Consider the following 12,538-nt stretch of genomic DNA (forward strand, 5'->3'; position numbering starts at 1 on the left):
GGCACAAAGATGAGTTTGGCTCACTGGTGTCCCCATGGTGCTTATGTGACCTGCTTGGGCCCTCCCTGGGAGGACAGGGGACAGGGCTCCAGCCTGCCGGGCTACTTTCAAGTTGGGAATTAGGCCCCACTCACCGGCCACGGGTAGGTTGGGTGTCTGGAGCCTGAAGGATCCTTCCAGAAGCTAGGGCTGCTGGCCTGGCTCAGCCAAGGGGAAGAGGCTGTGCTTTTCCTCTGAGAAAGATGACGTTGCACTTTCATATTGAGGAAACCGCTTGTGGTTGGTGGTGGGGACTGGTTTTTATTTTTATTTTTATTTTTTATTTTTGAGACGGAGTTTCGCTCTTGTTGCCCAGGCTGGAGTGCAATGGCGCGATCTCAGCTGACCGCAACCTCTGCCCCCGGGTTCAAGCGATTCTCCTGCTCAGCCTCCCAAGTAGCTGGAATTACAGTCATGCACCACCACACCCGGCTAATTTTGTATTTTTTTAGTAGAAACAGGGTTTCTCCATGTCGGTCAGGCTAGTCCCAAACTCCTGACATCCGGTGTTCCACCCGCCTCAGCCTCCCAAGTGCTAGGATTACAGGCGTGAGCCACCGCGGCCGGCCTATTTTTATTTTTATATCCCTAGATGTCTATGTCCCCTGCCTGGAAGTTTCCCCAGAGAGGGGATGTAGACGTCTAGGAACACAGAGGTCTCAGAACCTTCCCCAGGGAGGGGATGTACAGCTCTAGAGATAGACGGGTCTCGGACCTCTGTTTTCTTGTCTGCAAAACAAGGATCATGATGGTCTGCCCTCATGCAATTGTGAGGGTTTGTTGGGTTTATCCACATAAGACCCTAGAAGAATGCCTGTCTGACCGGGCCCGGTGGCTCATGCCTGTAATCCCAGCATTTTGGGAGGCTGAGGCGGGTGGATCACCTGAGGTCAGGAGTTCGAGACCAGCCTGGCCAATATGGTGAAACCCCGTTTCTACTAAAAATACAAAAATTAGCTGGGCGCGGTGGCGGGCGCCTGTAATCCCAGCTACTCAAGAGGCTAAGGCCGGAGAATCGCTTGAATCCAGGAAGTGGAGGTTGCAGTGAGTCAAGATTGTGCCACTACACTCCAGCCCGGACGACAAGAGCGAAACTCCATCTCAAAAAAAGAAAGAAAGAAAGAAAAGAAATGCAAGAGATTGACTGGGGATGAGGTTGCTGAAGGATAAAGGAGGAGAAAGGCCAGGCGCAGTGGCTTAAGCCTGTAATCCCAGCACTTTGGGAGGCCGAGGCGGGTGGATCACGAGGTCAGGAGTTCAAGACCAGCCTGGCCAATATGGTGAAACCCCGTCTCTACTAAAAATACAAAAAAAAAAAAAAAAAAAAAAAAAAGGAGGAGAAAAACCAGGAGTGACTGGGAGAGACTTCAGACTGCGACGTGAGTGGGTCTGGGTCTGACACTGGAGAAAGGAGATGGGGAGAGTGGAAGAATCACAGACCATGTGCAGTTCTGAGAACCCTGGTCAGGTCAGCTGGGAAATGTGGTGCAAAGATCACCCATACGCAAGTCCACGGAGACCGAAATCAAGTCAGTGGTTGCAAGGGATGGAAAGAGGGGAGGATGGGAAATGATTGCTTAATTGGAGTTTCCTTATGGGGGTTATGAAACTGTTTTGGAACTAAATAGAGACGAAGGTTGCGCAACATTGGGACTGTGCTAGATGACACCGAATTATACTTTAAAATGCTTAGAGTGGGCCGGGCGCGGTGGCTCACGCCTGTCATCCCAGCACTTTGGGAGGCCGAGGCGGGCGGATCACGAGGTCAGGAGATCAACACCATCCTGGCTAACATGGTGAAACCCCGTCTCTACTAAAAATACAAAAAAATTAGCCGGGCGTGGTGGCGGGCGCCTGTGGTCCCAGCTACCTGGGAGGTTGAGGCAGGAGAACGGCGGGAACCCGGGAGGCGGAGCTTGCAGTGAGCCGAGATTGCGTCGCCGCACTCCAGCCTGGGCGACAGAGCGAGACTCCGTCTCAAAAAAAAAAAAATAAATAAATAAATAAATAAATAATTTAAAAATTAAATTTAACTTTTTTTTTTTTGAGACGGAGTCTCGCTCTTTGGCCCAGGCTGGAGTGCAGTGACGCGATCTCGGCTCACTGCAAGCTCCACCTCCCGGGTTCAAATGATTCTCCTGCCTCAGCCTCCCGAGTAGCTGGGACTAAAGGCGCCCACCACCACGCCCGGCTAATTTTTTTTTTTTTTTTTTTTTGTATGTTTAGTAGAGATGAGGTTCCACTGTGTTAGTCAGGATGGTCTTGATCTCCTGACCTCGTGATCCGCCCGCCTCGGCCTCCCAAAGTGTTGGGATTACAGGTGAGAGCCACCGCGCCTGGCCAAAAAGTTAAATTTAATAAATAAATAAACACTTTAGCACATTGACTTTAGAGGTGTCCACATTGGGCAGAAATGGCCAGGCTCTGCTCCCCACCCCATGCTTAGTCATCGGTCAAGGCTGCATAAAAAGAATGTAATATCAATCCAAATCAAACACTGCTGAAGGTGCTACTGCTGGAGGCTGGAGACCAGCTGAAGTCCTCCCTGCTAACCAAGTTCTTTCAGGAAGGGAGAGCCACCTGGCTACCGTACTTGCCCAATGTCACTCAGCTGCTGAGTGGAGCAGCTTGGGTCTGTCTGGCTGTAAAGTTTGGTTCCTTCCTATGTGCCATGCAATGCCCTTGAATATCCCTCCCTGTCTTCACCCATCCAACCTTCTCCTGAAACATCCATTTATCTGTGCATATGTTCATGCCTTTGTGCATTCCTCCAGCTAGTTATTTCTCCACTCATCCACCCACCTGCCTATCCGGCCAGCCATTTGCTCATATGTTCTTTTTTTTTTTTTTTTTTTGAGATGGACTTTTGCTCTTGTTGCCCAGGCTGGAGTGCAGTGGTGCGATCTCGGCTCACTACAACCTCTGCCTCCCGGGTTCTAGCAATTCTCCTGCCTCAGCCTCCCGAGTAGCTGGGGTTACAGGCACCTGCCACCATTCTACCTAGATGTAGAATTACTGGGTCGTATAGTAACATTTTTAGGAACTGCTAAACTACTTTCCGCAATGTGTACACCATTTACACGATTTTACATTCCTGACAGCAGTGCATGAGGGTTTCAATCTCTCCACACCGGCAACAGTGCCTGCTATTATTGGTCTTTTTAAAATTACATTACAATCTTTTTTAGGGATGAGATCTGGCTTTGTTGCTGAGGCCAGAGTTCAGTGGCTATTCACAGGTAGTATCATAGCACACTACAGCCTCGAAATCCCGGCCTCAAGAGATCCCTTTGCCTGGCCGGGAGTCACGCCTGTAATCCCAGCACTTTGGGAGGCTGAGGCAGGCGGATCACTTGAGGTCAGGAGTTGGAGACTAGCCTGACCAACATGGCGAAACCCTGTCTGTACTAAAAAAAAAAAAAATTAGCTGGGCATGGTGGCACACACCTGTAATCCAAGCTACTCGGGAGGCTGAGGCAGGAGAATGGCTTGAACCCGTGAGGCGGAAGTTGCAGTGAGCCGAGACTGCGCCATTGCACTCCAGCCTGGGTGACAGAGCAACACTTCATCTCAAAAAAAAAAAAAAAAAAGAGAGATCCTCTTGCCTCAGCCTCCTGGCCTCAAGAGATCCTCCTGCCTCAGCCTCCTGGCCTCAAGAGATCCTCCTGCCTCAGCCTCCTGGCCTCAAGAGATCCTCCTGCCTCAGCCTCCCAGGTAGCTGGAATTACAGGCCTGTGCCACCATCCCCCACTTGATGTGTCTTTCTGATGGTAATCATTCTGGAGGGTGTGAAGTGGTGTCTCCTTGTGGGTTGAATTTGTATTGCCCTACTGACTAATGATGTTGGACATTTTTCCATGCATTCATTGGCTATTTGCATATTTCTTTGGAGAAATGTCAGATCCTTTGTTCATTTTTGAAATTCGGTTGTCTGTCTTTTTATTATTGAGTCATAAGAATTTTTTTTTTTTTTTGAGGTGGAGTCTCACTGTGTCACACAGGCTGGAGTGCAGTGGCATGATCTCGGTTCACTGCCATCTCCACCTACCAGGTTCAAGTGATTCTCCTGCCTCAGCCTCCGGAGTAGCTGGGATTACAGGCGCCTGCCACCATACCAGGCTAATTTTTTTTTTTTTTTTGTATTTTTAGTAGAGACAGGGTTTCACCATGTTGGCCAGGCTGATCTCGAACTCCTAACCCCAGGTGATCCACCCGCCTCAGCCTCCCAAAGTGCTGGGATTACAGGTGTGAGCCACCGTGCCCGGCTTAGGGATTCTTTGTGTTTTTTTTTAGATGGAGTCTTGCTCTGTCGCCCAGGCTGGAGTGCAGTGGCGCGATCTCGGCTCACTGCAAGCTCCACCTCCTGGGTTCACGCCATTGTCCTGCCTCAGCCTCCCGAGTAGCTGGGACTACAGGCGCCTGCCACCATGCCCGGCTAATTTTTTTGTTTGTTTGTTTAGTAGAGACAGGGTTTCACCATGTTAGCCAGGATGGTTTCGATCTCCTGACCGCGTGATCCGCCCGCCTCGGCCTCTCAAAGTGCTGGGATTGCAGACGTGAGCCACCATGCCTGGCCAAGGATTCTTTATATATTCTGGATTATAAGGCGATCATTATCAGATATAATGATTTCCAAATATTTTCTCCCATTCAATGGATAACAATCCTCTTTTGACCTAATATTCCCTCTTTTCTTCAGGATCTGACTTCTTGCATTGTTGTGGTTAGTCATTGACTCATTCAGCAATTTTTTTTTTTTTTTTTTTTTTTTTGAGGCTGAGTCTTGCTCTGTCACCCAGGCTAGAATGCAGTGGCTCAATCTTGGCTCACTGCAACATCTGCCTCCTGGTTTCAAGCGATTCTCCTGCCTCAGCCTCCCTAGTAGCTGGGATTACAGGTGCCTGCCATCACACCTCGCTAATTTTTGTATTTTCAGTAGAGACAGGGTTTCACCATCTTGGCCAGGCTGGTCTCGAACTCCTGACCTCGTAATCCACCCGCCTCAGCCTCCCAAAGTGCTGGGATTACAGGCGTGAGCCACCGCGCCCAGCCTCATTCAGCAAATCTTTATCTCATGCCAGTGATATGCCAGGCACTGCTTTTTGATATTGAGACTCAACTCTGAACAGGACAAGGGTCCTGCCCTCCTGGCACTTATGTTCCAGCAATAAACGAATAAATAAAGAGATATGTAGTGGTAGCCAGGGGGAGGTAACCTGTGTAGCCACCAGGGGCCCCATTCTCAGAAGCGACTTGTGCTGACTTAAAGCTCTGCTACTGGCTGGGTGCAGTGGATCACACCTGTAATCCCAGCACTTTGGGAGGCCGAGGCGAGTGGATCACAAGGTCAGAAGATTGAGACCATCCTGGCCAACATGGTGAAACTCCATCTCTACTAAAATACAAAAAATTAGCCAGGCATGGTGGGACCTTACCAGGGTGAGTGGTGGGAAGAATAGTTCCAATCAGGTGAGAGAGGTAATGAGGCGACAAACTGGGCGGGGCCCGGGGGCTATTGTAAGAAAGTTAGATTTTTTTTTTTGAGAGGGAGTCTGGCTCTGTCATCCAGGCTGGAGCACAGTGGTGCGTTCTCGGCTTACTGCAACCTCTGTGTCCCGGGTTCAAGTGATTCTCCTGCCTTAGCCTCCCAACTAGCTGGGATTACAGGCACCCGCCACCATACCCGGCTAATTTTTGTATTTTTAGTAGAGACGGGGTTTCACCATGTTGGCCAGGCTGGTTTCGAACTCCTGACCTTGTGATCCGCCTGCCTTGGCCTCCCAAAGTGCTGGGATTACAGGCGTGAGCCACCGCGCCCGGCCTAGAAAGTTAGATTTTAATCTAGGCGTGTGCTAATTCAGCACAGCAACTCCAGAAAACGATAAACATTTACTTCACCTGGTTTTTATGGGTCATACATTTCAGAACGGCTTAGCTGAGCGATCCTGGTTTTGGGGTGCTTGGAAGGTTGCAGTAAGACATGGACCAGGGCTGCACAGCCACCTGAAGACTTGATGGACACCGGAGGATTATTGCCGGGGTGGCCCAAGCACGTGGCTGACGAGCTATCGGGAGGCCTCAGCTCCTCTCTGGCTGCTGGCTTGAGGCTTCAGTTCCTCGAAACATGGACCTCTCCGCAGGGCAGCTCCAATGTCCTCTCTCTCTCTCTCTCTCTCTCTCTCTCTCTCTCTATATATATATATATATATATATATTTTTTTTTTTTTTTTTTTTGAGACAGGGTTTCGCTCTTTGGCCCAGGCTGGAGTGCAGTGGCGCAATCTTGGCTCACTGCAACCTCCGCCCACCGGGTTCAATGATTCTCCTGGTCAGCCTCCCAAGTAGCTGGGATTACAGGCACCCGCCACCATGCCCGGCAATTTTTTTTTTTTTTTTTTTTGTACTTTTAGTAGAGACAGGGTTTTGCCATGTTGGCCAGGCTGGTCTTGAACTCCTGACCTCAGGTGATCCACCCACCTCAGCCTCCCAAAGTGTTAGGATTACAGGTGTGAGCTACCGTGCCCAGCCTGCAACGTCCTCTTGACATGGGCATCCCAGAGAGAGCAAAGTGAAAGCCACAGAGTTTTTTTAGGATCTAACTTTTGACACACCATCATTTTTGCAATATCCTGTTGGTTACACAGCTCAGCACTGTTGGAGGTGGAAAGAGCCACACAAGGATATGAATCCCAGAAGTGGAGGATGGGGGGCCGGGCGTGGTGGCTCACACCTGTAATCCTAGCACTTCGGGAGGCTGAGGTGGGCGGATCACAAGGTCAGGAGTTCGAGACCAGCCTGACCAACATGGTGAAACCCTGTCTCTACCAAAAATTCAAGAATTAGCCGGGCTTGGTGGTGCGCGCCTGTAATCCCAGCTACTCAGGAGGCTGAAAGAGAGAAGAATCCTTTCAACCCAGGAGGCAGAGGTGGCAGTGAGCTGAGATCACACCATTGCACTCCAGCCTGGGCAACAGAGCGAGACTGTCTCAAGAAAAAAAAAAAAAAAGAAGTGGAGAATGGGGGGTCACTGAGGGCCGTTTTGGGAGCTGGCTACCACAAAATATCAATTCATTGCAAAATTTGAGCAGGAGAATGATGAGGTGTGTGTGTGTGTATGCAATCATATATGTATATAGATATAGCTATATAGGTCCGTGTGTGTATATAAATTAATATATAGTATACAATAAGTATACTTATAGGGCCAGATACAGTAGCTCATGCCTGTAATCCCAGCACTTTGGGAGCCTGAGGCAGTAGGATTGCTTGAGCCCGGGAGTTCAAGACCAGCCTGGGCAACATGGCAAGACCTAATCTCTACAAAAAATAAGAAAGCCAGATGTGGTGGTGCATGTCTGTGGTCCCAGCCACTCAGAAGGCTGAGGCAGGAGGATGGCTTGAGCTCAGGAGGTCAAGGCTGCAGTGAGCTAGGACCACACCACTGTACTCGAGCCTGGGCGACAGCGTGAGACCCTATTTAAAACAAACAAGCAAAAATTATTGAATATTTGACCAGGTCCCCGCTGAGGCTGAGCCTTGGAATCTGTATTTTAATCACATTCCCAAGGTGACTTTGACTCCCCACACCCCACCTTTTTTTCTTTTTGTGTGTGTAGTTCAACACAAAAAACATCAAATTCACCATTTTACAGCCAGATGCCGTGGCTCACATCTGTAATCCCCGTGTGTGGGAGGCTGAAACTGGAGGATTGCTTGAAGCCAGGAGTTCTGGACCAGCCTGGGCAGAATAGGGAAATCCCATCTCTACAAAAAATTTAAAAATTAGCCGGGTGTGGTGGCATGTGCCGGCAATCCCAGCTACTTGGGAGGCTGAGGTGGGAGAATTGCTTGAGCCCAGGAGAGCAAGGCTGCAGTGAGCTATGATTGTGTCACTCCAGCCTGGGTGACAGAGTGAAACGCTGTCTCAAAAATTAATTAATTGGTTAAAATTTTCATTTTAATTATTTTAAAGTGCAAAACTCGGTGGTAGGTATGTGAGCAATGTCGTGAGGCCATGCCATGAGTTATGATCACACCACTGCACTTCCACCTGGGTGACAGAGAGACACTTATATGTGTCTCTAAATATATATATACCATTTTAACTATCTTATTTTATTTACCATTTTATTATTTTTTGAGGCGGAGTCTCTTTCTGTCACCCAGGCTGGAGTGCAATGGTGCTATCTCGGCTCACTGCAACCTCCGCCTCTTGGGTTCAAGTGATTCTCCTGCCTCAGCCTCCCGAGTAGCTGAGATTACAGGTGCCTGCCACAGTGCCTGGCAAATTTTTTGTATTTTTAGTAGAGACAGGGTTTTGTCACGTTGGCCAGGCTGGTCTCAAACTCCTGACCCCAGGTGATCCAATCACCTCAGCCTCCCAAAGTGCTGGGATTACGGGCATGAGCCACCATGCCCGGCCCCATTTTAACTGTTTTAAAGTTCAGGGGTATTAGTTACAACCATCACCACTATCTACTTCCAGAACTTCTTCATCATCCCAAAAGGAAAGCCCATACCTGTTAGCAGTCACTTGCCCCAGCCTCTGCAACCGCGAATTTGCTTTGTGTCTCTATGGATTTACCTACTCTGGATATTTCATAGAAATGGCGTCGTACCGAATGTGGCCTTTCATCTCTGGCTCCCTTCACCTAGCATGATGTTTTCAGGGGCCATCCATGTCCCAGCATGAGTCATTCCTTCTTTTTATTATGCCACCTGAAGTCTGAGACCCACCCCGCCAGCTTTCAGCAGCTGGTTTCTTTCTGGGCAGTGCGGCCGGGAGCTTGAGAGTGCAAAGTGCACCAGACTCTGGAGTCCCATGACTTGGATGTTAATTCTGGGCCAGTTACATCATCTCTGTAAGCCTCACTTTGCTTATCCGTAAAATGAGCATTATAACAGCCCCTCCCTCACAGGGCTATTTGCAAAGTGGCTGCTGTGTGGTAAGAGTTCAGTAACAGCTTTCATGTTATTCCATGTTGTGAGAGATTGAGAGATGCTAGAATTGGTCCAACTATGTCCTATTGTTGGACATTCTTTTCTGTTTTTTTTTTTTTTTTTTTCTGACATTTTGCTCTGTCTCCCAGGCTGGAGTGCAATGGTGTGATCTCGCCTCACTGCAAACTCCGCCTCCTGGGTTCAAATGATTCTCCTGCCTCAGCCTCCTGAGTAGGTGGATTACAGGCGCCCACGACCACGCCCGGCTAATTTTTGTATTTTTAGTAGAGACAGCATTTCGTCATGTTGGCCAGGCTGGTCTTGAACTCCTGACCTCAGGTGATCTGCCCGCCTCGGCCTCCCAAAGTGTTGGGATTACAGGCGTGAGCCACCACGCCCGACCTACTTTTCTGTTTTTTAAACAATGCTGAGTGATATGATTTGGCTCTGTGTCCCTACCCAAATCTCACCTTGAATTTTAATCCCCATAACCCCTACTTGTCAAAGGGGGGACCAGGTGGAGGAAATTGAATCATGGTGAACCCCCATGCTGTTCTCATGATAACCAGGAGGTCTGAAGGTTTTATTTTATTTATTTATTTATTTATTTAAAGATGGAGTCTTGCTTGTTGTCGCCCAGGCTGGAGTGCAATGGCGCCATCTTGGCTTACCGGGACAACAGAATGAGACTCTGTCTCAAGAAAAAAAAAAAAAGAATAAAACCCTGGAAGTGGAATTGGTGGGTCAAAATTTTATTTGTATTATGAAATATTTCTGACTTACAGAAAAGAACAGACAGTAGCCAGGCACGGTGGCTCATGCCTGTAATCCCAGCACTTTGGGAGGCCGAGGTGGGTAGATCATGAGGTCAGGAGTTCAAGACCAGCCTGGCCAAGATGGTGAAACCCCATCTCTACTAAAAATACAAAAAAAATGAGCCAGGCGTGGTGGTAGGCACCTATAATCCCTGCTACTTGGGAGGCTGAGGCAGATAATTGGTTGAACCCGGGAGGCGGAGGTTGCAGTGAGCCGAGATCACGCCACTGCACTCTAGTCTGGGCGACAGAGTGAGGCTCCGTCTCTAAGAAAACAAAAACAAACAAACACACAAACAAACAAAAACAGAAAAGAACAGACAGTAGGCTGGTTGCAGTGGCTCACACCTGTAATCCCAGCACTTTGGGAGGCCGAGGCAGGCGGATCACCAGGTCAGGAGATCGAGACCATCCTGGCCAACATGGTAAAACCCCGTCTCTACTGAAAAAAAAAAATACAAAAAAATTAGCCGGGCATGGTGGCGGGCGCCTGTAATCCCAGCTACTCGGGAGGCTGAGGCAGGAGAATGGCGTGAACCCGGGAGGCGGAGCTTGCAGTGAGCGGAGATTGCGCCACTGCACTCCAGCCCGGGCGACAGAGCGAGGCTCCATCTCAAAAAAAAAAAAAAGAAAAAAGAAAAAAAAAGAACAGACAGTAAATGTAATGAACTGATGAACTCATGTCAGTGGGATTGAAAATCAAATAACTAAAAAAGAAAGAAAAGAGGCCGGGCGCGATGGCTCACGCCTGTAATCCCAGCACTTTGGGAGGCCAAGGTGGGTGGATCACAAGGTCAGGAGATCGAGACCATCCTGGCTGACAGAGTGAAACCCCGTTTCTACTAAAAATACAAAAAATTAGCCGGGCGTGGTGGTGGGCACCTGTAGTCCCAGCTACACGGGAGGCTGAGGCAGGAGAATGGCGGGAACCTGGGAGGCGGAGCTTGCAGTGAGCTGAGATCGCACTACTGCACTCCAGCCTGGGCGACAGAGCGAGATTTTGTCTCAAGATAAAAAAAAGAAAGAAAAAAGAAAGAAAAGAAAAAGAAAGAAAGAAGGAAGGAAGGAAAGAAAGGGAAAGAAATGGAAAGAAAGAAAGAAAAGAAAGAAAGAAATGCAGTTTTGTTACAGGTGTAGTTAAAAAAAAATAGAGATAAAAATGAACTCATGGATTCCACCGCAGGGCTTAAACAAAATTTCCAAATACCAATGTCCCGTGTAGCTTTCCCGATTGCATTCTTCCCTCCCCACCCTCAGGGGCGGCCGCTTCCCTCCCCATGCTGTGTTAGTCATGCCCTTCACTGTGTATCCTTTTGCCACATGTATCCACATGCAACCATTGTTTTGTTTTGCTTTGTTTTTTGAGATGGAATTTCGCTCTTGTCGTCCAAGCTGGAGTGTAGTGGTGCAATCTCGGCTCACTGCAACCTCTGCCTCCTGGGTTCAAGCAATTCTCCTGCCTCAGCCTCCTAAGTAGCTGGGATTACAGGTGCCCGCCACCATGTGCGGGTAAATTTTTGTATTTTTAGTAGAGACGGGGTTTCATCATGTTGGCCAGGCTGGTCTCGAACTTCCGACCTCAGGTGATCCACCGGCCTCGGCCTCCCAAGTGCTGGGATTACAGGCGTGAGCCGCTGTGCCCGGCCATTGTATGTGTTTTAAAACTTCGTGTCAATGGCATTGTAGACTTCTGCAACTACGGGTTGTCCCGGGTGATATATGGGACACTGGTGCATCTACTTTCACTGACATATGGTGTTCCCCTGTATCAATATACCAGGATCCATGTTTCCATTCTTCGGGTGATGGAAACCGTTTCCAGTTCCTCACCGTTACAAACACGATAGCGAGCATTCTTGCATTTATCTCTTTATTCCAAGTCGGAGAGTTTCTCTAGAGTGTACACCCACCCACTAGTAGAAGGACTGTACTTCATACAGACTGATACGACTTTTCCAGTTAGCTGAGTTTCTATGAAGTCCTTTATGCTTGCCATTTCCCCCTCCCTGGGTAAGGCTGCTTTTCTCTTCTGGAGCTGGTCACCTGTCCCTCCCCACTGATGACCAGGAGTTACAGTTGGCATCACCTTGCTCTGGTATGGCCACCTCTGTCCACCTCTGTCTCCTCTAGCTGCTCCATGGCAAGTCCCCAGCCCCAGTTCCCTTCTGCCGGCATGGTCCTGGTCAAAGTGATGGTCCCGAGAAAGGTTTGGTCGACTTTAGCTGTAGTGGTGCCTGCCTGAGTTAGGGGGTATTTCAGAGCTCATGAAAGATTAGGGAGGTAAAGCATGGGGCTAGGGGATAGTCCCTGTTGGAGAAGAAATAGCATGAACAAAGGGTGGAAAGCTGGAAGCCAAACAAGTGTATGGTCTATGTTTTATAGATGGGAACCCAAAGCCCAGAGATGGCAAGTCACTTCCTCAAAGTCACAGAGCAATGCAGAGACTGTCAGCTTCATCCTTATTGGTTGGTCATTCATACATTCATTCAGTACATATTAACAAAGTGCCTAGGCCAGCCATGGTGGCTCATACCTGTAATCCCAGCACTTTGGGAGGCTGAGGTGGGTGGATCACCTGAGGTCAGGAGTTCAAGACCAGCTTGGCCAACATGGTGAAACCCCACCTCTACTAAAAATACAGAAACTAGCTGGGCGTGGTGGTGGGCACCTTTAATCCCAGCTACTCAGGAGGCTGAGGCAGGAGAATCACTTGAATTCGGGAGGCAGAGAGCCGAGATTGCACC

Source organism: Pan paniscus, chromosome 20 (genome assembly GCF_029289425.2).
Source record: "Pan paniscus chromosome 20, NHGRI_mPanPan1-v2.0_pri, whole genome shotgun sequence".
Lineage (NCBI taxonomy): Eukaryota > Metazoa > Chordata > Mammalia > Primates > Hominidae > Pan > Pan paniscus.